The 26279-nt window shown below is 37.4% G+C and overlaps 1 long non-coding RNA gene across 1 annotated transcript in view; it reads right to left on the reverse strand.

Annotated features, from left to right (window-relative positions):
* Positions 1-4150: 4150 nt before the first annotated feature.
* LOC115294291 overlaps positions 4151-26279 on the reverse strand; it is a 31116-nt gene continuing 8987 nt past the window's right edge. Inside the window, exon 2 of the long non-coding RNA XR_003909802.1 lies at positions 4151-4439. This is a non-coding gene — a long non-coding RNA (uncharacterized LOC115294291). The remainder of the gene's footprint in view (positions 4440-26279) is intronic.

The following is a 26279-nucleotide window of genomic DNA, read 5'->3' on the forward strand; positions in this document are numbered from 1 at the left end:
AACTGAGAAAGCAGAAAGTGTAAACGCAGTATTTTTTCTTCATTGATAATTTACTTAGGAGAATCTGGTTATACTTAAGTTGGGGTTTGGTTTTATGTTATCAATTTATTCTAGCCTCTTCATGTGGCTAGCTGTGGTCACTGTGTATATAGCCTGTCTGGAAGGGAACGTCATAGACAACCTTCTATGTACAAAGGCTGTATGATGAGCCCTTTCATATAGGAGATAGCATTTTACTTCATCCTCACAATAACCCTATATCCTCAATGAGGTATTATATCCTCAATGATGCCAGTGAAGAAACTGAAGTTCAAAGAGGTTTCTGAACTTCCAAGGGCAAGAGCTAGTATCCAACAGAACAAGAAGTAGATGCTGTAAAGCAATGGCAGAACTTTAAGCATGCAAGAGGTCTGCTGGTGCTGCACTAGTTAGATTACCAAGCCTTCACACAATAACGGTGTGAACCTAATTATAAAGAACTGTGCATATATGCTACTGCAGGATAAAGAAATTCCACTGATGGAAAAATGAACTAGAGGGAAGGATCATGCTGCTTTGATCACATTGGAGTTTTCTCTCTAACACCCTGTGGCTTCTTGAGTAATTTTTGACAGGCATGCGTCTTCGGCAAAACTATACAGCACTCTAGGGTTGCAGAGAGATGAAGGGGAACTTGACTCTCCTTGTGTCTCATCTCATCAGCTCGATGGGTGAGGAGAGCCTGTGTCACTCACTCTCCCGCTTAGCTGCTCCCAGCCCTCCCCCCACCTCACTTGGCCAGAAAGAAATGTCTCAGGAGTATCATTTACTCAGCAGCTCTCCATACGCACTTTCAGCCAGTCAGATAATTAGCTCCATCACAGCTGGGGTCAAGGGCTTCTCAGGAAGATGGGCCTATCATCATATTCTTCTTCACCTGAGAGAAGTATCCTTCATCATCGGAACCCCTGTTCTCAGAATTTCTAATACCATCCTGAGCTGGAATTACCATTTACTCTTTAACCGTTGACCTGTCATCTAATACTGTAATGACTTTTTAATACAGTCATAGGGACACTTTACATAGAGGGAGATGTTGAAAGGCTTACTTTATCCAGCCTCTGACACTACTCAAAACTTGGGTTTTCGTAATTATTTGCCACTTGTAAATCACTTGTTTTTGTGAGGGCATAGTAATAATGGCACCGAGCAAAGTAACAATGTTTAATGAAATGGCTAATCCTAGTAGCATTATGAGTAGCATCAGAAAATCAGAAATTCCTTTTTAAGGATTCATTTTTCCACAGAATATGCAGTACAGTCTACATAGGATTAAGGACTTCTTAAATCTAACATCTTCTTACATAAAGAACTCAAATAAGAAAATGTCAGTACTGTTTACAACACTCCCCAACACACACAAATGCAAATCACTGTGATCAAACTTGCTCAATACCTCCTCACTCCAAAAAAGAAGGGAGAAGGAGGAAGAGGAAGGGCAGAAGGAGGAGAAGAAGGAGAAGAGGAAGGAGGAAAGAGACAATTAGAAAAATAAAATGTTCTAAAATCTCTTATGTGATCCCAAATTTTATTTAGTTAAATCAGTATTTTAAGTGGTATTTTTTAAAGAAGCCTAGTAACGTACTCTTAGTCCTGTTTTATATGGACCACCCTTTTAAACACTGTTATGTTTATTAGCCTCTAAAGCATGGTGGTAAATATTTGACTGACAATTCATAGTTTGGGAGCAGGTATAAAGTACTGTAATTAATGAGCAAGTCTCCTTGGTCATGCTACTCTGAAAACTAATTTTTCATGCAAAACTATTCAATCTTTGTTTAAATTATTTTTTTCTAGATGTAATTCTGTTTTCTAAATTTTAAGGAATAATAATATACTAGTTCTCAGTGTAATTCATACAGTGAGTAAGTGGCAGAATTTATTGTTAAGAAAGTACTTTCAGGCTAATAAAGTTATCCATTCTCATCTGGAGATTAAAAAACTATGTATTAGGAAAAATATATATAGGCTTCATATGTTTTAATGTTTCACTAAATGGGTTTAGTTTTCACTTAAACAGGCTGACATATTTGCAGCAAAACGTTCCTAAAACAAGGTGACACAATTTTTTTACTTAAGTTTTAAAATCTGGGGGGGAAGAGGCATCTGGGTGGCTCATTTGATTAAGTGTCTGACTTTGGCTCAGGTCATGATCTCATGGTTCATGGGTTCAAGCCCCACGTGGGGCTCCGTGCTGACAGCTAGCTCAGAGCCTGGAGCCTCTCTTCAGATTCTGTGTCTCCCTTTCTCTCTGACCCTCCCTTGCTTGTGCTGTCTCTCTCTCTCTCTCTCTGTGTCTCTCAAAAATAAATAAAAACATTTTTTAAAATCTGGGGGGGGGGGGGGGAAGAATCTTTAAAATTCCATAGACTTTTTTACAAAGTATTGGTACCCAAAAAATACATCTGTTTGAATTTTGAGCTAAGTGAGAGCTTGAGGGAACGTGTACTTCCTTCCACAGGGACATTCTCCAGCATTGACATGACATGCAGAAACATTGAGTGAACTCCATTTCCAAAGGTCACAAAGTACCCAGCCTCTTAAGCACACCTACTGTAGCATCTGTTTTTCTTGGAGAGAAAAGAACAAATGTTTGTAATTAAGGAACTGGGCATTCTACTTTTCTCAATGGTTTTTTTGGTTTTTGACTAAAAGCTAAGTTCCCCAAGACCTGCTCTATAAGTTTATACCTCAAAGACCATTGTCCCTCAGTTCTCTGAGACTTAACTTAGTTCTAGGAAAACCTTAATATTTATGGCTATTCAAAATGAGCAGCCAGAGACTTTGGTACCTTAGATCACAGTGGAACCTCCAATACAGCTTTTTCTTTTTTAAGTTTATTTATTTGAGAGAGAGAGAGGGGGTGGGAGGGAGTGTGAGTGTGAGTGGAGGAGGGACAGAGAGAGACAGAGAATCCCAAGCAGGCTTCACACTGTCAGCACAGAGCCCAGCACGGGGGTACATCCCACAAACCATGAGATCATGACCTGAGCTGAAACCAAGAGCCAGACACTTAATAAACTGAGCCACTCAGGCGCCCATCCAAGACAGCTTGATGACCTGATGGCAGACAGGTTTTACCTTGCACATCATCCGCAGCAGGGCAGGGCTAGCAAAAGGAAAGGGGAAACAAGACCCATAGGGTATTATTGTCAGGTGTGGGTGAAGTCAGCAGTGTCACTGCAGGCAGAATCCTCAGCCTCATTCACAGCGGATTCTAATGCTTAGAGAAGACGCTCTAAGTGTATGACACATATTTCAATCATGGCACATATGTGATAACATCCTAATTTTCTGCTTTCCCAGAATTGTTATTGAGACAAACTACAAACTTCTTAGTGGCAAAAGAAAAATGTAGATTGAACCTAGGATGGAAATTTTAATAACACCCTAGAGTTTTAGAAAAGTAATGTTTGGGACACACATCATTTGGCGCATTGATTTAAAAAAAAAAAACTATTCAGGGTTCTACCAGTTTTCTTAAAATAAATGTTAAGTTGGAATTGTTATTCTAGACCACTAATTCTATGTATGTCTTTTCTGTTGTTTGTTTTTCTGCAGTGATGAATCTAACCTTCTGAGCATGAAGTTGTATATATAATGGTCCACTTTTTATATTTATAGTTGAAAATCGAATTGCAGATTTTACAAGTCTGAGATATGTTTACATATAGCTGCTTCTTCCTGTTTGCAAGTAGTACACATGTCCATCTTTTCTCCACTTCCATCTGAAATTGGGCAATATGTGAAACCAGTGAGAAGCCTGCAAAAAATATAAATCAGTCTCTCTTTACCTTATGTGAAGATATGTATTTAAATGGACACATCAGTGATACAGAATGATTGTTCTTGCTATTTTCTTACTTTGGACTTGTTAATTGCATGGACAAAAAGTGCCATGAAATAGTTTACATGAAATCGTGACCAAATATGGACTCAATACTACGACTACATACTATACTAACTGATTTTATCATCACATCCCTACTCACCTTCACTGTTAGCATTGAGCGGTGCCCACACCACCCATTGAAACTGACTAAAAAAAGCATGAGTGTGCCAAACCTGCTTGTCGTTCAGATGCTAGCATGCCACTTAATGAGTCCTTTGATCACATCTGAGCTTTTATTTCTTTTGTCATCTCAAGGGGGTTACACCATGGCTTATTGCCAAAAAGAGATAAGGTGGCGGAGAGCACACACACACATGCTCTTGTATTTTGAGGGAGCTGCAGTCCCCGCTGCATGCAGATCTACAGCTTCCAGTATTGTGGGCTCCCACGGCCGCCTTGGTTGAAACATCAAGGGGTTGAGCTGGTTGCCTCCATTTATTTTTCCTTGGGCTGACCTTGGCAGTGAAGACAAGGGAAGAGGACCGTTCCGCATCCAGCGCTGTCTCTCCTGTGACCAAGTAGGAAAGAGGTTTACAAACGCAGGCACCCAGAACAACGGACTTAAAAAAAAAATAAACTGAATTCCAACAAGTGTTAATATGGGTGCTTTTGGAAACTGACAGAGGCATGTAACACTTCTTTTGAGTAGGTGATTCTTGGAATGGCAACCCCCGTTCCTGCGGACAAAGGATGTGCACATCCCACCAAAGGGAAAGGGTACCGCTCCCAAGAATGGGTGTGCTGAAATGACCTCTTCTGAAATTGTAGGGGAGCTGACCCTACAAGCTCTACCGAAGCTGATGCTGTCCTTCCTAACAATATCCAGCAAATTTCGAGTATTTTCTACAAAGTTCTAGAAACAAAGATATTTTTCATTCTTTTTTTACTTTTCCTTTCTAGTCCCAGCAATATTACGAAAAGATTTCTTTCCATTTTTGTCACATTTGTTTTGAACAATTTTTTAAAACGGTATTCTAATCCTAAAATAACTTGGTAGCATAGCCAAGATGATTTTTACTAACTTTTCTCTTGTTTTGAATAATTGAAGAGAATATTAAAGAAGCTCCACTTTCAGTTCATTGTAAAGCATCAAAGTTAAGCAGCTTTTTTAGTGCTTTTTGACTTTTTTTTAGTAAGATGATTGTAACTTACATAATGGTCATCGGTTAAGTCAAGATTTGGTCACATTTGATAGTATTAACTCATTTTTATTTCTTATAATTCTATTTAGATCTAAGTTTTGTCCGTATTTAGATTTCTTCATCTTTTTTTGTTTGTTTGTTTTTTTACATTTCTAAATGTTTGTCTTATGCACAGACCAAATCTGTATCTTGGAAAGCTGTGAAATATAGTTGCCATAGAGTATTTTTTTTCAACTACTTACTGAAAACTTAATTAATTGTATTAGACTGAGCATTTCTTTGCACAGTAAAGAGTTGGTAGCATGTTTTGAAATGGGTTATTCTGAGTGGAAGGGTTACATTAGGGAAAACATCAGTGAGGAGTAGTCCATAGGACAATACTCTTTCTCTCCTGACTTAATGCCATTTTGTGGGGAAATTTCTAGTTCCAATCATAAGTTTTCACCACCAGAGGGGAAATGAGCTCCTCATTGGGTTTATGGTGATAGTAGTTAAGACATGACTATAAATAAGACAAAGATCCTAAGATGCTTGTGATCTCTTTCATATTATGAATGTTCAGTTATACAAAATGCTTTCTTTTTATTTCTAATAAGTTTTCAAGATTGGAAGGATGTTCAAACTATTAGATCAATCTAACTGGTAACATTTCTAGTAACATTCCACACTTGAAGCCAATTTGGCATTTTTAAAACAATAGAGGGCATTTATTTCCTAACCGTCTGTTTGACATGGTTAGGAAAAAATATTGTTCAGTGTCTGAAACAATTTGTCTTAAATGGTTTGGAAAAATGAACTAAAGTGGTTAGAACTACTGTCTCTTCAAGAAAACAAATAGTATCTTGAGAAAAATCTGGTGGCTGTATTTCTTACTCTCTTTCTTTCTACTCCTATAGTAGAGGGAGGTATTGAGATAAATCACTATTGAAAACTTGTACAGCTTCAAAACAAAATACCTCAATATCAAAGAGAAACATTTTATATACAAATTTTTTTAAACATAGCCCCATAGCCCTTTTAGAATACTGTTCTGTCCTGTGTGTATATTGAGTTTTTTGCTCTACAGCTCATTCGACAGCACTGATTTTTATTCTATGAGTAAAGGAAGCTATAAACTTCTGTTACATTTATTTCCTTGTGAAAAACAAAGCAATGATAGTTCTCTTTGTTCAGTGGAATTATTAGGTCTTAACCACCATGGATAGATAATCTTCAAATTTTGGTTACTAAAATCTTTCCAGCCATCCATTTTGTCATCAGTTTAAAGAATCCTCAAATAATTGCTGAATGAACTAATAAATTATGCTGCTGGTGTATATGTTGGCAGATATATATTTTTCTTCAAGATTTCCAATCTTTAATTTGTGTTATTGGAGAGAGGATTGAGAAAAAATACAGGAAAGACATTGGCAATAAGTCAAGATCTATTCTATTTCTAATAAGTATCTTTTAAGAATGCCAAGTTGGTATGTGTTTTAGCTTTAAAATTGTTTTCCATTCTTGTTGGTGCTAATGTATTTCTTTTCTTTCTGGACAATGCAACTCTACTATGGATAATTGTGTTTCTCTGTTTAATAGCATTCCTAAACTGTTAGTGTGTGATTTTATTTTTAAAGTTCATGGGATTGCTGTAATACTGCTCAATGACCAGTCTTTCTTCACGTAAAACAAAACAAAACAGTGTACCTATAGATGACCTGTGCCTACTCGGATCATGGATCCTCTTATTTCATGTTCATTTCATATACCATGTGCCTTTATTAACTTTCATCCTCATTTTTTAGCTTATTTAATCAGATTAAGTCTGACAAAACCAATGTTGGATAAGTCTAACACATTCATAGAATACCTGACACACAAATATGCCCAAATTTTCTTCTGGCTTTCATTTCCATTTTGAGAAGCTGTTTTGAAGTATTTTTTCCTTTCTTATTTGATTTTATAGAAAACATAATAATATCTTGGATTTCTACCAAAAAAAAAAAGTCTGTTCTTGAATTTACTTTCTGTTCATGATGTTCTAATGGGACAGTAAGCACTTATACAACCGGTAGTTCATTCTATATGTCCTCTGTCTACAATACATACATGTATCTGCTAGTTTGGAAAATAGTCAAATCAGCATGTCAAGATCTATGGGAAAATTGTCTGGTATCATATGTTTTTATCATTTAAAAATGTGCTTAATTTTCTAAGGTTTTTTAATATTACTGTTGTACCATAAAAATTTAATATTGCTTTTCATCCTTTTTTTTTTTTGGCCAATATATATTCTCTTCCCCAGAAATAAGTTATGCTTGAATGATGATGCTTTGATCTTCTAGTAAGCGATCATAGGAACATGCAAATATTGATATTTGAAACCTTGTTTTTTTCTGCCTTGATAACCAAGTTATATTAATAATTAACATTACCAAAAATGAACTTTTCTAATTTCTACCAAAACAAACAAAAAACCTCTGCTGTCTCTAAAAAGTCAAGTCCATAGCAACCTAACCTTATATTCTCAAAAATAATTAAGAACAATCACATGTGATTCTGGCAGTTAAAATCATTCATTTCTAGTGGAATTGATATACTTGACCAATTATGTTTCTGCTGTATTATTTTAAACCGTAAGAAACTTCCATCACTATTTTTTCACATTCTATTGACATATCTTCATATTGGCCTGATTTACTATATGCCATAGCAGAGATAAGCTTCCCACTTAAGTTTTTGGTAGATTTTGCTTTTGCCAGTCCAGCACTAAAATATTTTAATGGCATTTCTGATTTTTTAATGAATTTATTGCATAAGATTCCCTATGCTGCTTTATTGACAGAACTGTCTTTTGGGGAATAGGAAGACTTTTCAACTTGACCTGTTACATTTGATTTATAAAGTACCAACATTTCTCAAAATGCAGTAGATATTTTCACATATCTCAGAAATATTAATAAATTGGATTCACAAAAGAATGTCTTACCAATTGTTGGCATTTATGTGAATAGTCTTTATACTGTTGTAAATGTTTCATCCAACGTAATAACGTTTTAAAAGATGTATCTGATTTTCCTTTAGAAAATATTTTATTTTTATTTGTATTTTTTACATTTTAAAGTTCATCCCTCTGTGCAGCTATTTTTATATAGCCAAAAAAAATCACATAAATACAAAATAAGAGGAAAATGCAAAAAAATATTTTGGCAAGCATTACACTGCATATTTTTCTTAATGTTTCGTGGGCCAGTCTCATGTAATTGATTATTCTAAGAATGTGTTGTGTCTTTTCACTGTAAATATGGCACAAACCTGTTTTTATCAGTAGTGTAAAAAATTGAAAGATTGAATTCTTCCTGTTTGATTTCTTATTTCAATTTCATTATAATTTCTCCAGCTGACATTGCCGAATCAAAAGATGTATGGTTTTTGATTTGCAGTTTGGAGATAATTGCATTGTTTCAGTTTCTAATTTGCTTTTATTTGCTTTTCAAACTTGTTTTCAGGGTTCCTAGTTTGTGAGAAGTTGATCTTCAGAATTATTTTTACACTATTTATGACTTATTTTCATAATGTAAAAAGTGTGTAATTATTCCAATATTAATCCAAACGTTGGTAATGAATTGTATTGTTATAAAGCTTTATTGATGTTCATGAACATATTGGCTTGTTTTCTCTGATTTAAACACAGTCCTTAAAGAATTGTGTTCTGTTCTTCTACAGTATTACAATGTCACCATTCAACTTGGTTCACATAATTAACTATGGTGATTGCTATTTAAAAAAAAAACAAAATAGCATTTTCTGTTTATTAGGTTATGCCTAAAAGTTGAGCTTCCATTCTAAACTCACTTTTCTTCCAGGAGTCTTCATTTTGATGAATTAAGCTTCCTGATACTCAAATGACTCTTAGCTCTACCTCATCAAGTAAATCACTATTGTGTGATTAAAATGTAGTACATAGTAATCACTTAAATGTATAGAAGAATGAAGGACTGAACACCTCCACTAAGGTCACTGACGGTTTTCTAGTTCCAGCTAAGAGCACACTTTTCGGTCCTCATCTTTCTTGCCCCCCACTGGCACCATTGGATGCAGTTGACCACGGGGACCCTCTTAACCACCCTTTGCTTTAGTCCCCATGTCCCTCTACTCATCATTTGCTCCTGTTTTTCTTTCTCATTTTTCTTTGCCAGCTCTTTCTCCTCTCCCTGATCATATGTGATGACCCTCATAACTCTGACCTACATGCTACTTTTGCTTTTACTCTTTTCTGACACACTCTCCAGGAAAGCTTGTTCACTCCCATGAAAATCAAGTTTTTGTCTCCATCACATATTTCTCCATCGCATATAAACATACCACCCCACCTGCCCTCTAAGCAAACATGGTAGAAACTTCAGAATCATTCCAGACATTGACTACCTGTTATCACCTACCCCTTCCTTTATACATACAGCATCTAATGCATTGCCAATCCCTTCAATTCTACCTTCTAGATGTCACTCAGATCCAATTCCCTCTTTTTTTTTTTTTAATCTCCATTACCATTGCCTTGGTTCAGCTCCCCCCCCCACCCATATTTCACTTGAACTTTTAGAAAAGCCTTCTAACTGGCCTCCCTGCCTCTAATTACCACCTCCTCTCCACCTGATATTCTATATCACTCTAAGGATGATAATTCAAAGAAAGCAAATAAGACCATGTTTTCTTAACTTGTGAGTTCATCCTCCCATTTCATTTCACATAGAATTTGAGGCAAAGGAAAAGAACGCTTATAAAGAAAGAAAAACTTATAAATTTAAAAATAACCAAGAAAACCAGGTCTAAACCAAGTTCAAGATCACAAGGAAAGTTGTAATGAAAAGATATAAGGTTTAAAATTGTATGGCTCTGTGGCTTCTGTGGAGTTTCTCAGCATCCACAAAAAAAGAGAAGTCAGTAACATGTTTGCATCATCCATAAAGTGAAAACATACCACAGTGCTTTCTTGAAAGAATCCAAGCTGATTGGTAAAAATTCCTTGTGTGAAATTTCTTATAAAGGGCACTGTCTTTTAGGGCACGCTCACAATGACCATAACGCAGATTTTTACAATGTTCCTCAATGTGAGCCAAGTGCATGTGCCAAAAACCAACTTCACTGAAAACAGCTCTTTGAGGGAATTAATCATGCCATTCCCTTGCTTAAAATCCTCCAGTAGTTTCCCACTATCATGCAGGTACTTTGGTATAAGTCACAGAGCCTTTTGGGACCCCTTCCCATCCCCACAATCCATCTAGAGATCTGCTGCTCTTCCAACACTCAACACATGTCAACTTACTAAGAAGCCTTTCCTGCCAAGTTTAGACGCTCCATCTTCTCTGCTCCAGCGACTTTACTTATCACTGCTGAACCACCTACCTAATTGTTAATAATTGTATCTTTATCTATCTCCTCCAATAGATGGTGAGCATGAACCAACTGCACTGATGCTGGCAACTCTATTATCTTAATGTTCTTCCATTTGCCCACTTGAATAAAGCCAACTCTTGAAATAACCCATCTGTCCATCTTCTCTATATCTTTATCTTGTCTGGTTCACTTGGTGCCATGGGAGAAAACTCACAGGGTAGTCCAGATTGTTCTCACCATAAATTCAAAGTCTCCAAATTCACCTGTTCATTCAACAACTACCAACAATGAACGATCTATCTGTTTACCTAGTTAAGGTGGGTAATTCAAACTTTCCCCCCTTTTCTCTAATATCTGCTCTTCTTGCTCTCTATGGCTGGTTTTATATTCACAAAAGAAGCAAAGCAATCCACAGAAGAGGCTCCCTCAGATCCTTCCACCAGGACTGAAAATGTGCCCAACCTTCACCATTGATTTCTTTCGTCCCTTCTATTATAAGAGATCCTTATTCTTCCCACTTAAGGGTAACCTGTGCCACCAAATGCTCCACTTTTCAGGGGTCTTGTTCTGTTGTGCCAAATTCTTTTCAGATTCTGCCCTAAACACATTTAAATGCATTCAGGCATCTTCTATTCTTATAAAAGCTTTTCCTCAACACCATGTATCCCTTTAGCTGATGCCTTCTCTTGTCATTGCCTCCCCTCCAGAACTTCTATGAATTTGATTATATACACAACCCACTCACTTCTTCACCTCCCATTAATTTCTCAATCCACCAGTAAGCCCTGCTCCACCATCCACCAAACTACTCTCTCCCACAGTGAACTCCTAAAGTCCTATGAATTAAGTTACCATCAGTATGCCCTAATCTCCCTCCAAACTCTAGTTTTGATTGCAACTGCATACTTTTGGATGTGCAGCGGGCACCTCAAACTCAGTATGTGCAAAACTGAACTTACCTTCTGCCTCCTGACCATGTTCTCCCTCCCGTGCTCCATATCTCAGGGAATGGGATGATCACTCATGTAGTTAGCAACACCAAAACTTAGCAACAATATCTGACTCAACCCTCTCCCTCACCATCTCCAATTACTTTCCATGGCCAGCTAATTCTCCTGGATCAAAATATCATCTTCATAGCATTTTCGTGGTAAGAACTTAAACCCAGGTAACACATATCTCTTACCTGGATTACTGTAGTAGCAAATCTTACAATACAGTTGACCCTTGAACAATGCATGAGTTAGATGTGCCAACCCCCTCATAGTTGAAAATCTGTGTATAACTTTTGACTCCCCCAGAACTCAACTACTTATAGCTTACTATTGGCCAGAAGTTTTTCCAATAACATAAAAAGCACATATTTTGTATATTATATATATTATATACTGTATTCTTACAATAAAATAAGCTAAAGAAAAGGAAATGTTACCAAGAAAATCTTAACAAAGAGAAAATATATTCACAGTGCTGTACTGTATTTATATTTTAAAAATTCCACATGGAAGTGGACTGATGCAGTTCAAATCTGTGTTGTTCAAAAATCCACTCTAGTTGGTCCTGTCTTAAACAATAGTCATATGACCTTTCTCTGCTTAAAACTCTTTATTTCTTTTAAGTTTTATTTGTTTATTGAGAGAGAGAGAGAGAGAGAGAGAAGAGTGGGGGAGGAGCAGTGAGAAAGAGGGAGAGAGAGAATCCCAAGTAGGGTCTGCACTGTCAGGGCAGAGCCCTACGTGGGGCTAATCTCACAAACTATGAGATTATGACCTGAGCTGTAATCAAGTCAGACTCTAAACCAACTGAGCCACCCAGATGCCCCTAAAACTCTTTGTTGCTTTTTTAAAAATTTTTAATGTTTATTTATTTTTGAGAGAGGGAGAGAGAGACAGTGTGAGTGGAGGACAGGCAGAGAGAGAGGGAGACACAGAATCCAAAACAGGCTCCAGGCTCTGAGCTGTCAGCACAGAGCCCGATGTGGGGCTCAAACCTATGAACCACAAGATCATGACCTGAGCTGAAGCCGGATGCTTAACCAATGATCCACCCAGGCACCCCTCTCTGCCATTTCTTTATCCTTTTTTTTTTTAAACTAAAAATTCACTTTTTCTTCCTAATTCCTAACTATTCTTCAAGTCTCAGTTTAGATATTGCTAACCCTGGGGAAACTTCTCTTGATTCTTAAATTGTGATTAGGCACCTCTCCTCTGTGCTTTCTTTGCATCTTGTATGTCATTTATCATAGCATGGTTTGGCTTTATAAAGAGAGGTATATCTCTGTTGTTTGCTCTTATGTCTTCATACTAGCACATGCCTGGCATATAGCTGGCACTCAATAAATATTTGTTGAATAAATAAATGAACAAAACCAATTATCCAAAAAGATGCAGAACATGCTATCCAAGGATAGCATAAACAACTGAGTGTGAGAATATGCAATACAGAAGTAAGCATATAATTCATGTTAAAATTGGCTTGACTATTCCATTGTTTCAAATATGATAACAAGGAATCCCTCAATATAAGGGACATAATTCTATAGGCATTTTCCTTTCTGTTATCTTAAAAATTATGGAATCAATACTAAATGGTGACAGCAAAAAATGACTTAGAGGAACTATTCTTCACTCTTTTTGGACCAAATTATATTCTCCAGAAAACATATGTTCTAGTAGTGATGAAATAGTACTGAGTATTCCACAAATAAGGCCATTAAATGTAAGAATATGAACTGGAATGTCCAGGAAAGAGGCAAAATGTATAACTTCCATAGAACACAGTTTGGTCACTGCTGTTGTACAGTAGCGTTTGATCTAATTCGTTCAGAACAAGCCATAGCTCAGGTATAAGGGTATGCTCCTGACACAGGAGTTCTTCCAAGGAGCCACTCTATGCAAAGCTGTCTTCATTGGTAAAACCTCACTCTTTGGCATTCTTTCCACTTTCCATTATCCTCAATCCCCTTTCAAATTTCCATCCTAAAGTGTTCTAGGACTCATTTCTTAGCTTGGATTGGAAACTGATTTTAGTGTTGACCCAAATCATCATTCAAAGGCAATGACAAGATCCAAGAGTAATAAAGTTCCATTTAGGAAATGTGTTCCAATAGAGTACATAATAAGCAGTCAACCAGAAACCAACTTTTCTTGCTAAATTATGAGTTTGGGCTTGCAAATTAAAGGAGAGGTTAGAATATGAGAACAGGGAAAAAAGGTGAGCCATATTTATATTGAGCCAATCTCAAGTCACCTATTAAAAAGGTAGAAATACTGAAATGGTCAGATTGTGAAAGATATAGTTGTTGACTCCACCTGTGGCAGAAATGTTTGGTAGATGGCAAAGTATCAAATATCTTTGGCATTTGGAGGTTCAACAATCAAGGAGTTTCCTAACCTATTCTGCCTCCCTTCAGAAAATAAAAACAAACACACAAAAGCAAGTGATAATAGGAAAACTGGCTAAAGGTGTTTGACAAGAGAATATATTGGTGGATAAATTTTAGTCGCATATTTTGCACCATTTGGTGTTTTAAACTTAGTTCTCATAATTTACTGTCCATAACTTACTGCCAACTTAGCTTTCACTTCTCTTCCTTAAGCCAACTAACAATTTTGGTGCTCTGAGAATGCCACAATAAAGGTATCTTCCTTACTTTCAAAGATGAAGGATATATTAATTTTGCAAGACTGTTTTCCTCCCTAGCTCATCAACTTTCCCAAAAATTCAAGAGAGGGAAGAAAGCCTAACTATGCTGTTGATAGACAAAAAGAGGGAGAAATACTTAAAAAAGGGAAAATTAAGGTATAGAGTTGAAATTTATTGGGTATTTCTGAAAAATTTTTAAATGGAATGAATCCTTAATATGATACAGGGTTGAATATATTTAAAACCCACAATAAACATCTTTCTTTAATTAAAAAAACATAATTGAGGTGTGATTCACATACAAAAAGCTGCATATGTTTAATGTATACAACTTGATGAGTTTGGAAGTACATGTACACTAATGAAGCTATCACCACAATCTACAAATATCTTTCATAATAGCAAAAACTTAGAAACATTTTCTTTAAAATCAAGAAGTGGATATTTACTATCACTGCTTTTATTAAATGTTGATTTTAAGTGTCAGCCAATGCAATTAGGAAAGAAAAATAAGGTAACGGGGTTGAAAAGAAAGAAACAAAACTGCTTGTATTCACTTTCTATGACTCCTGTAACAAAATTATCAAAATTTAGTGGTTTGAAACAACACGAATATATTACCTTACAGTTCCACATTTCAGAAGTCCAAAATGGATCGCACTGGGCTAGAATCCAGTTGTTGGCAGGACGGCATTCCTCTCTGAAGGCTCTAGGGGAGAATCAATATCCTTGCCTTTTCCAGCTTCTAGTGGCTGCCAATGTTCCTTGGCTTTTTCCTTTTCTTCAAAACCAGCAACATCAAACCAGGTCCTTCTGATGCTGCCACTTCTCAGGTTCTTCCTCTTCTGCCTCCTCCTCCTTCTTTTTTTTTTTTTCTATTTTTTTCTTTTATAGTTCATTGTCAAGTTAGTTTCCATATAACACCCAGTGCTCATCCTCACAGTCCTCCTTCTTTTAAGGACCCTTATGAATAAATCCATCTCACTTGGATAATCTAGAATAATCTTATTTTAAGGTAAGCTGATTAGCAAACCTAACTTTTTTGCCACTTTAATTCTCTTTTGGCAAAAAGCATAACATATTCATAGTTTCTGGGAATTAGGACATAGACGTCTTTGATGGGTCATTTTTCTGTCTACCACACTGCCACTGTTCACATATTATTTGCTTGTGTATCTAGATAAAGCTAAAAAAAAAACCCCACAAATTATCAGGTTTTGTAGTATTGGTGATAGGGAAAAAATCTGTTATAAGATGGCCGACAGGACGGATAGAGAAATTCTGGTCCCCGACTGACAGAAGACTCTGGGCTCTTCTTCCTACCCCGCTTGCCACGCACCAAATTACTACAAATGCAGAATGCGGAAGTAACGGACTATATAAATTGTTCTCTCCGCTTACGCTTGGGACTCAGACCTCTGGAGAGTGATCTCCTCTGAGCCCACCGGTGTGAAATAAACCTCCTGCCTTCCAAGATCTCCAAGTGCTGCTTGGTTCTTCTGCTGGGTGATCCAGATCAGGTTCCATAACATTGGCATCTTCTAAAAATTATAAGAATTAACATAGCTTTGATAGTTTTTGATAAAGCAAAAATGCTACTCACGTCTCATGTTTCACATGCTATGCTACTAAGAATACTTGAAACTTTTCTCATTATGCTAATACTTAAATAAGTATTAACTTCTATTTATCTTCAGAATATTAAGGTGTGTTTGTGTTTTTTAATTTATTTAAACTGGAAAGCTATCTTTGTTTTTTTGTTTTAAGCTATATGAGGCTTTCCTGAAAAAGCATGTGACTGGATACTATTATTACATACTGTCACACTGACTCCTCACAACACTGAAAAATAACTATTATCCTCCTTCTTTCACTAATAAAAGAGTTGAGACTCAGAGAAGTTGGATCGCTGGTTATCCAATAAATAAATGACTGAGCAAGTATTTCAATGCAGGACACACATTAGAGCTCTGGAAAACTCTACCACTCTACAGCTTCACCACTCTGCCTCCTGGAAGGGACTTGGTGCCTCCACCATTTCTTCCAAGGCTAAGAGCCAAGATTCCTTAGATGATGAATGACAATAATCATTCCATTAATAAGTAATTATAATTATACTAAAGTAATTAATAATAAATTAATTCCATTAATAAGTACTCTTCAGACCAATAGCTAATCTTTTCTTCTCTTCAGAACAAAGGCCCTGCATATCTGTTATCTTACTGGGAAGTTTGCAGTGATAAGAAGATTTCATTCTATATTAAGAACATGAGACATTTGTCCTTAAAAACTAAATACCTTTCCTTGCATTTCAGTGACTACTTTACTGTCCCAAACCTTCTGTACACACCATGTACACAGGCCTGCACACCGATTCCGAGAGGGGGGCGAATGTGGAAGACAGGTAGTTTCTTGCTTCTGTTCCCCAGGTTCATTGAGGTATAATTGACAAATAAAAACTATATGCATTAAAAGTGCACAATGCAAAGTTTTGGTATGCACATAGATTTTGAAATGATTGTCACAATCAAGCTAATTAATATATCCATCACCTTACATAGTTGCAACTTTTTTGTGTGAATGTATTGAGAATACTTAAGATCTGCTCTCTTAACAAGTTTCAAGTATACAGTTCTATGGCCTTTCTGTGCCTTATTGTACTAGTATAATTGAAATAAAATATATTTTGTTCCATCAAAAAAATTTTCAAGTATAGAATATAGTATTAGCTATAGTCACCATGCTATAAATTAAATCTCCACAATGTATTCATCCTGCATACCTGAAACTTTGTACCCTTTGACCAACATTGCCCCATTTCCCCCAACCCCCAGCTCCAGGCGACCACCACCCTACTCTCTGCTTTTAGGAGTTCAACTGTTTAGATTTCACATATAGTAAGATCATGCAGTATTTGTCTGTATCTGGCTTCTTCTACTCAGCAGAACATCTTCTAGGTTCATCGATGTTGTCCAAATGGCAAAGTTTCCTTCCTCTTTAAGGCTGAATAATATTCCATGGTATATATATATATGTCCTTCATCCATGTATCCACTGGCCAGCGCTTAGGTTGCCTCGACAGCTTGGCTATTGTAAATAATGCTACAGGCGGTTTTCTTCTAATACCTTGAATTCAAAGCTAGTGAATGTCACCACTTCCCAAGACACTTAGCAAGTTTCCTTGTGTAAAGATAGTAAACTATTCATAACAGAAAGATGGGACTCTCAGGAATGAATAGTTAGAGGAAAGGACATCAAAAGACAGCTTTATTAAGAGTCACTGAAATAGTGGCCATGTTGTTCCCATAGTCCAGTTCAACCACTGGCCAAGCCGGAACTCCGAGCGTCTTTCTCGGGCAGTTCCACCTGCCAGAACACTTACATAACCCTGGATATTTTGTGCTCTGAGCCTGGCACAATGCAGCAAAGAGATTATTAACATGTCACACAAGATAATGGGCTTTTCATGAATTAGTTTTTTCCTGTTTAAGTTCAACAGCTCAGAACTTTATTGACACTCAGTAAAAGCTAACTGTTAACAGTATCGTCACAGGAAACTGCAGTACTCTTTCTTCCGTCATAGAGCTCCCTAGCAACTCAGTGTATGGCTGTGTTCTCTTAAAGATACTGCCTCTTAAAGACACTTGACTAAAATCTAGTTGGCATTGAAGTACAGCAAGAAGCCAGTGACTCTGGTAACGCTTCCCCTACAACGGTGATGACCTCTCCTCAGTCACTTGAGCTGCTAATACCAGTGCTAGGCTTGCAATGAACCAAGAAAGTGCTCTTATTCAAGGTCCTTTGAAGCCAGTGGCATGATTTAAGCAATCCACCAATGTGTCCAAACCTCACTAGCTTCTTGGCTTTATATAACATGGGCACAATGTGACCAAACTCTAATCAATTATTCAGCTCAATAAACAGTTGTAGAGGGCTGCTGCCAAGCTCTGAAAGTAAGACACAAAAGAACTCATGATCTATACAGGTAGAGAAGTAACAGTAATAAATACCATTTAATGAGTGCTTACCACAGACTATTATGCTAACTCTTCATACATATTATCTCATTTAATACAACCACCTTGTGCTTTAGATACTTTACGTTTTCATTTTACACATTAGAAAACTGAAGCTCAGAGAGGTTATGTAACTTCCCCAAGGTCCACATCTAGAAAGTAGCAGAGCCAGAATTGTAAACAAAGGACTCTTGATTCTACACTCTCACTCACAATGTTACAACTGATGAGCTTGCCATCAGTGCAAAATTGAGGTATGTTCATGATACAGTGTGGCACAAAGAAATATTTAGCCAAACCAACTCCATTTCTCACCCTACAATTCAAGAATGGTTAAAAGGAATATGGGTGGATTCATGGGAGGAGGTTACAAATCCGCCCAGGACCCTGAAGGGCTCCCAAACGTCTGTTCCCAATATCTGGCTTTGTTCCATATGGGAACTGGAAAGTGAACTTACCCGTCCTAAGACCATAGCCCAAATTGAAATTCATAATACTTGCCCTCCATCACACATATCAAATCCCACAGTAAATCGGGTCCCAGTCTCCTGATGAGGCCCCCAAATTAGTCATAGTCAACCACACCTCTCCTTCCATATGATACCATCTATTTCTTTGTCAGAGTAAATCTGAGAGCAGGAAGAAGCCAATAATAGTGATTAGACTGACACAAACTTCAAATGTATCTAAACCCAGACATCAAATGCAAACTTATATGTAAATGTGTATGTAAATGTGCATGTGTGTGTGAGTGTATGTCTGCACACGCACACACATGCCGTGGGGCCTCAGGACAGCTGGAAACAACACAAATCAGTCCTGTGGTATAGAAGCAGCTGATCCATATTCCAAAATCTACAAGGATAAAATTAAGATAGAAAAAAATAAAGAACAGGTCTCACTACCTGATTAAGGTGCTATTTTTGTTATATTTTCTATACTCTGAGACTATTCAGTCCTTCACACTAAAATCAGTCATGAGAGATACGAATCGAATAATGAAAAGGAATGCCTAAGAAAAAGCCAGTTATCAGAATGAATTTAATTAGTGCTTAAAATATTCTGAGTTAGAACTTGTAATTGCAATGTATCATGTGAGGTTGGTAATGGTAACAAAAGTCTCTACTGAATAGCACTCCCTGATTCAGAGCACATTCCTGTATAGCATCTCTTGAGAATAATTACATTTTGGTTTTTAAAATGTTTTTAACATTTTATTTATTATTGGGGGGGGAGAGAGAGAGGGAGTGGGGGAGGGGCAGAGAAAGAGAGGGACACAGAATCCAAAGCAGCCTCCAGGTTCTGAGCTGTCAGCACAGAGCCCAACGCGGGGCTCAAATTCACAAGCTGTGAGATCATGACCTGAGCCAAAGTCAGATGCTTTACCGACTGAACCACCCAGGGGCCCCAAGAATAATTACATTTTTAATTCATTTTGTATTTGTCTTCTCAAGTGCTGAGGGAACCTTCACAATATGAATACGAATATGTAAGCAAGCTGAATCTACCTGGGGGAAACATAGTGTCAGTGAAGTGTAAGCAGGAATTTTTGCAGTGGATTTCAGGACACTAATGAATGCAACATTCAAATATTCAGAAATCCAAATCTGATTCATAGAGAAGTGGGGGATGAGAGGTAACAAATATGAATAGGTGCTGGGAAACAGGCAGGGGACTGCTAAGAAAACATACAGAAAGAAAACTGGCCTCTTGATAGTTTCAAAGCATTCCTGGTTTCTGGGAGTCTGGGGGGTTTCTGGGCTATGGATGTCATCATTCCTCCTGCGTCTTCACATGGTCTTCCCTCTCTCTCTCTGACTCCGGGACCAAATTTCCCCTTTTCGTAAGGACTCAGTCATATTAGATTAAAGCCCACCTAACGCCCTCGCCATGACCTAATCATCTGCCAAGACTAGCTCCGAACAAAATCACATTCACAAGTACTGGGGGCGAGGGCTGCATCATCTTTTAGGGGGAACAGAATACATCCCACAACTGGGGGACAGAACAGAAAAGAGATAAGTTGAACCCAAGTACAACAGGTATCACCCTGGAAGCTTGGCTTTTCCTATCCCAAAAACCATGGCACCCAGCAAACTACTGTGAAAGTCAGGGTCATGTTCTGGGAGTGGCGTGGACACACTAAAAATAAAGGGTTTGGCATCAAGCACATTGTTTTTATGTTTTAATTTTTGTTTTTTAAGTTTTATTTACTTATTTATTTGCTCCGTGCTTTTTAAAATGAGGGGGTTTCATAATAAAGCACTTTAGTTTTGGTAGCCTATGAGGTTGTTTATTAAGAACAGATTCTTACGTAGCTGACACAGGAATTTACTTCTGCTTCAGACTCTGCCAAAGTCTACAAGCCAACAACTGGGACAAAGAGATAAACAACTCACAACTTTGCATAGTAATCACCAAAGACAGTTTTTCAACCATGAAAATGTCTGTGTGTGAACCCAGTTTGGTTTCTGGACCCATCATGTAGCATTTACTCCATTAGAGTAATTTATTAAAACGTGTTTTCCTCCTCCAAGATTTCTCATATATATTAAATTTCTTAATGCAAAAAAAAGTCATGTAAGAAATTAAAAGAAGGCAATGTAGTATATAACTTAATATTTTTACACTGTTATTTTTGTTTAATGAGCCAACTAAACTTTAAATTTTTAATGAAGTTATACTATATAACCATATATATATAGCTATACCTATAGTTACATATATGTATGTATAACTTTCAGTGTAAATTAGAAACCATTAAATTGGTGAACTAAATAATTTTGTATCTCAAAATATTTGGAGTCTCACTGATAACAAGAGCACTAGGCTTACTGTCAGGTAAGAATTATGCATGCACAAAGAATCAAGACATATTTATGTGAAGTGTAATAGTGTGTTAGACACACGCAGGAAAACGGAGCGGACATCACTCCTCCCTCAGTAAAGGTGTCCAACCACTCATGTGATTGAAGATTTCAAAGTAGCTATTCTTCTAAACGTGAAACTAAAATATTCCCGTAATACATCTACTTCTTTTTAGCATTCTCCCAATCCTTCCTCTTATTTTAACAAGTCCCAGACTAAGAAAAAATTAAATCCAATTTTGAGTTTTTAAAGAGGATTTCTACTTTATTCAAACCCACCATGCCATAAACACTATGCCTAATCAATAACATTTATTTCAACCGAGTGCAAGATTCTGAGGGATAAAGACATTTTTTCTAGCACAGCTCACCAACAGAGGGCAGACCCTGAATGCCCAGAAAAGTGGTTTATCCTTAAACGCCCTTGAGCCAGTTTCCTTATAAACTCACATGAATAGAGAAATACAGCTGTGAGTCCTTCCGATTATGTTAGTGACCCCGAACCTAATTCACTTATCTGAAATGTATTTCTTTTATATACACATCTTCTCTCTCAAATAATGTCCTCTTGTTTTAAGAAGACAGTATTGAAAAGCAAACAAATAAGCAAACTAAATGTTTCTACAAGTCCCAAATCCAAAGAACACAAGAATTAGAAAAAACCCTTAGCACTTAACTAGCTTAGAACAAAACTAGCAGGGTTTCCCAGGAATCCCAAGGAAAGATATGTGTTTGATGAAATCCAAAAATCTGTGTGCCAATTAACATAAAGATTTCTATTTCAATTAAAATAAACTCTAATCAAAATATTTGCTCCAGAAGGCCCTCGCATTTGAAAACTAGTGGAAAGAACTTGCCTGAGTGTTAATGAATTTATTGATTTTGTTTAAATTAAATGAATTAAGGGCATCTGGGTGACTCAGTTGGTTAAGCATCCAACTTCAGCTCAGGTCATGATCTCGAGGTTTGTGAGTTTGAGCCCGCCATTGGGCTCTGTGCTGACAGCTCAGAGCCTGGAGCCTGCTTCAGATTCTGTGTTTCCCTTTCCGCTGCCCCTCCCCCACTTGTGCTCTCTCAAAAAAAAACTAAAAAATAATGAATTTTTTAAAAATAAAAATTAAATTAATTATGTAAGTTTTTTTAAAAATAGTAATAGTACACTTTACATTTTTATTGAACTGACAGCAAGTTCTAACAATTCAATTAAGAAAAAATTACATATGTTTAGAAAGTGAAATTTGTTTAATATTTTTCTCTATCCATCTCCCCCATCCACACACAATATTCAAGTCAAAAACACGTTAGCACACAACACACACAAGACTCCAGAATAAGATAGAAATAAAGCGGCTCCTGGCTCCTGCCCTCATCTATTTGCAGTCTGTATAAACAAAATGGGCCCACTGGAATGGCCCAGTTCAGCATAAAATAAGTTCTATAATGACGGCACAGAGAAAGTGTTGTGGAGAAATCAAGAAGAAATATTAAAGAGTTCTTGAACTCATGGGCCCCAAGCAGAAGAAAAGTGCTTTCATATTATCGTCATGTTTTTTTTAAGTCCTGAATCAGGCTTTTCTTAGCAACTGAGGGCATTCTCAAGAGGTTAGCAGCGGGTCTGCTACACTTGCAAATCAGTTTGCTTCTGCATATAAACTTGTACATAAAAACTTTTCTATATAAAAGAAAGTGATAAAGGTACAGTTGTAAAAGAATTAAGGTACAAACCCCCTGTTATAACTTAGTCATGCGGATGTAATAGATGGCCTGCTGAGTATAACTTATAATTCTGTGTTGTACATTTAAATGTTGCTAAGAGAACAGATCTTAAATGTTCTTACCATAAGAAAAAATTTTGCAATGACATATGGTGACAGGTGTTAACTAGATCTATCGTGGTGATCCTTTTGCAATGTACACAAGTAAGTGAATTGTTATGCTATATGCCTGAAACTAATGTTATATGTCAATTATACCTCAATTTTTAAAATTCAGTTATTTGAATATCAAATGTGTTCATTTTGCTAATTCATAAAGAATCGTCCAATATAAAAATAAATCAGCATTTGTCAAGTCAAACAAAATAGAGAAAAAAATATATTCTTTGACACCACCCCACCGCTGGGTCATTGTGTGATCTTGGCCAAGTCACTGCATCTTTCTGGACCGCAGTTTTGTCATATGTACCATCAAAGAGCTGAGCACATATGGGGACAGCTGCCAGGCATGCAGAAAAAAGACAATCTCTGCCCAGGGCATTTAGGAAGGTAACTTCCATATGGATTAGTGACCTACATGTGAAATAGTAAAAAGAAACTTTAAAAAAGAGAAAGCCATGGAAATAGTAGGGTAGCAGCGGAGCATACGGCACTGTGGTAGTGCTACTAGTGGATAGGATCACAGCATAACCACTCCGTGGAATACTGTATCGCAGTTAAAACTAATTCACTAGATTCACATGTAAAAACATGGCTAAATCTCAAAAACAAAAACATAATGCCGAGGAAAAACAGAAAGTTACAGAATCATATGTATTGGAAGATGGCATAGATATATAGTTGAACACAAAGCAATACTGCATTGTTACGGATGAAGAACAAAGCAACATATAAAAGCTGACTGTAAAGATGGAGTTTAGGGTAAAACTGAGAGATAGGAATGAGTGGGTTTGGAACAAAGGAGACTTCAACTATATGGTAACACTTAATACAGGAAGGAAGGAAGGAAGGAAGGAAGGAAGGAAGGAAGGAAGGAAATAGAAGAAAGAGAGGGCGATAGATTACTATCGGACATGTACAGGCAGAGCAGGGGCCTGTCCAGGAGTGGACTGAAGTCCTAGGGCGGGTCCCTGAAACCACAGTGGCTCTGGGTCCTGGTGACCTCCAAGCTCAGAAGAATTTGAGAGGAGGTTTCCCAGCAAATGGAGCAGTGATTCTGCTCAATACGAACAGTCCAGGAAAGAGGATAGTCAGACAAGGGGAACAGCGTGGACTTTCTCCCTCAACCACTAATTGGGAGCATTTATTGAGGTACAAAAAAGAAACTGGATTGAGAATCTGGGGGGGGAAACAGGCATTTGAAATAAAAGAAAGTGTATTTTCATTCATTTCTGAGCTTGAAATCAAGGATGCCTGATATAAAGCCCTTTTTACACTCTATGAAATCATCCAAAGTAGAGCACTTGGATAGTTTAACTTCACATCATCATCTCCCCAAAACTTCTACCTACCTACCACCTTCAGATCATTTGGTGTGGCTAATAATTAGCAAAATTTGACTAATATGCATTTTACAGCCTTTCGTGGATATAGGACTTTGCCCAAATGTCACACCTCCCTGTAAAGGGAAAAGAATGAGGGCCCAAGATTGCTGGCGTCATGACAAAGAGAAGAAAAAACAAGGCAAGGCTGAGCATTTATTTATATAAACGTTAGTATCAACTTCTTACAAATATCAGATTTTTCTAATATTTCCCAATTTAAAAATCATTTCACATTGATTATGTCATCTGAATTTTACAGAGTATATAAAAATAAGCTCAGGAAAAATGAATGCCTGGTGGTAAGTCCCCCCTAGAAAGTGAGGCCTGGGGACTGGAATCCAGCCCCAGGCAGAGGGTTTCCGATGTCTGATGAGATCTTTCACCAAGCTGCAGCTGTCTCCCCAGGAGTCAGGAGCCCCAGGGCTCCTATCTGGGGATTCAGAACCATTTAGTTCAAGATTACAGCAGTGTGCAGGGTGGTGACTTTTTGTGGCTGGGGAATACAACCAACCACCAGCGCTCAATCCTTCCCAGTAATTCAGTACTACTAGATTTAATTATTTCCTGAAGTAGGAGTGGGAAAGAGTCTGGTTTGGAGACTGAAATAATTCCCTAAGGTATCCTAGTGAAGAAGCAATGAGAACCAGCACTTAGCATTTATCATATGTCAGGACTATGTACATACTTTACCCACCCTCCTCCCCAAATCCACTGCTCTATTTACCTGAGGAAACCAAAGATTTGACCATGGTCACATGCATAAAAGGCTCAGAGCCAGGACTTGAACCCAGGTCCCTTACTATCTAAGCCTTAAGTCTCCCACCAAGTTGTGCTACTCCTTGAAAGGGAGCCTCATGATCAGCACTGAACACTTCTGTTCCACAGGGACTTAGGACTGGAAAGCTTCCCTTTCCAGAACCTGTTTTTTAAACCCCTTTATTTAATTATTATTATTTTTTTAATGTTTATTTATTTTTGAGAGGAGAGAGAGCATGAGCAGGGGAAGGGCAAAGAAAGAGGGAGACACAGACTCTGAAGGAGGCTCCACAGAGGCCGACATAGGGCTCGAAATTATGAACCATGAGATCATGACTTGAGCCAAAGTCAGATACTCAACGACTGAACCACCTGGCTGCCCTAGTATGGCATTCAAAATTCTGGCCTGTGGATGTATGCTGCAAATAACAATGGAAAGTAGTTAACCATCAACCTTAAGCAATACTACGTAAAGAAATGTAAATATGAGAAAAAGGAGGACTGTTAAGGCAAAGTATGGCATCTGCAGGGAAAGGGTGCATACTGGACATTCAATTCACAAGGAGATTGTTGAAATTCAAAGAAAATCATAAGGAATATTTTTTGGAACTGATGGCATTTTTTCCCAAATAAAACATACTTATATATCAACATCGTTTTAAATCCCTTTAGCCAGAGGTCTTTGTACAGGACAAAGTAAGGGAAGCGATGTTAAAGGCTTCCACCAACCTGCATCGCTGAGATGTGCAATCAATTGATTTTCTGCTAGTTAACTCCTCTGGGAAAGAGAGGTATTGGTAGCATGGAAATTGCCAGATCTTTATTTCTATAAAATGAACAGTAAAAGTGGGTAATTAAGGTTCTACCAAGATCTGACATTTTACATGTGTAATAATAAGAACAACAGTAATGGCTAGCACTTATGAAACACTTGCTGGAATGTCAGGCACTATGCTAACTACTTTACTGGATTATCTCATTTGATCTTCCCAAAGACCTACTATTTGTCCTATTTTCCATAAGAAGAGGTTGAATAACTTGCCAGACCTCACACAGCCAGCAGGTGGAATAAAGCCAACCCACTTTAGGCCCTGAGCTCAAACCATGAGTGATATGCCATTTAATTTGAATATTCCCATAATCCTGTATCCTGTGAGATCCTTTTTTTTAATGTGTATTCATTTTTGAGAGAGAGAGCCAGCACCCATGAGTGGGGGAGAGACTGAAAGAGAGGGAGACACGATCTGAAGTGGGCTCTGCACTGAGAACAGAAAGCCCAATATGGGG

The sequence above is a fragment of the Suricata suricatta genome, chromosome 1 (genome assembly GCF_006229205.1).
Source record: "Suricata suricatta isolate VVHF042 chromosome 1, meerkat_22Aug2017_6uvM2_HiC, whole genome shotgun sequence".
Taxonomy (NCBI): Eukaryota; Metazoa; Chordata; class Mammalia; order Carnivora; family Herpestidae; genus Suricata; species Suricata suricatta.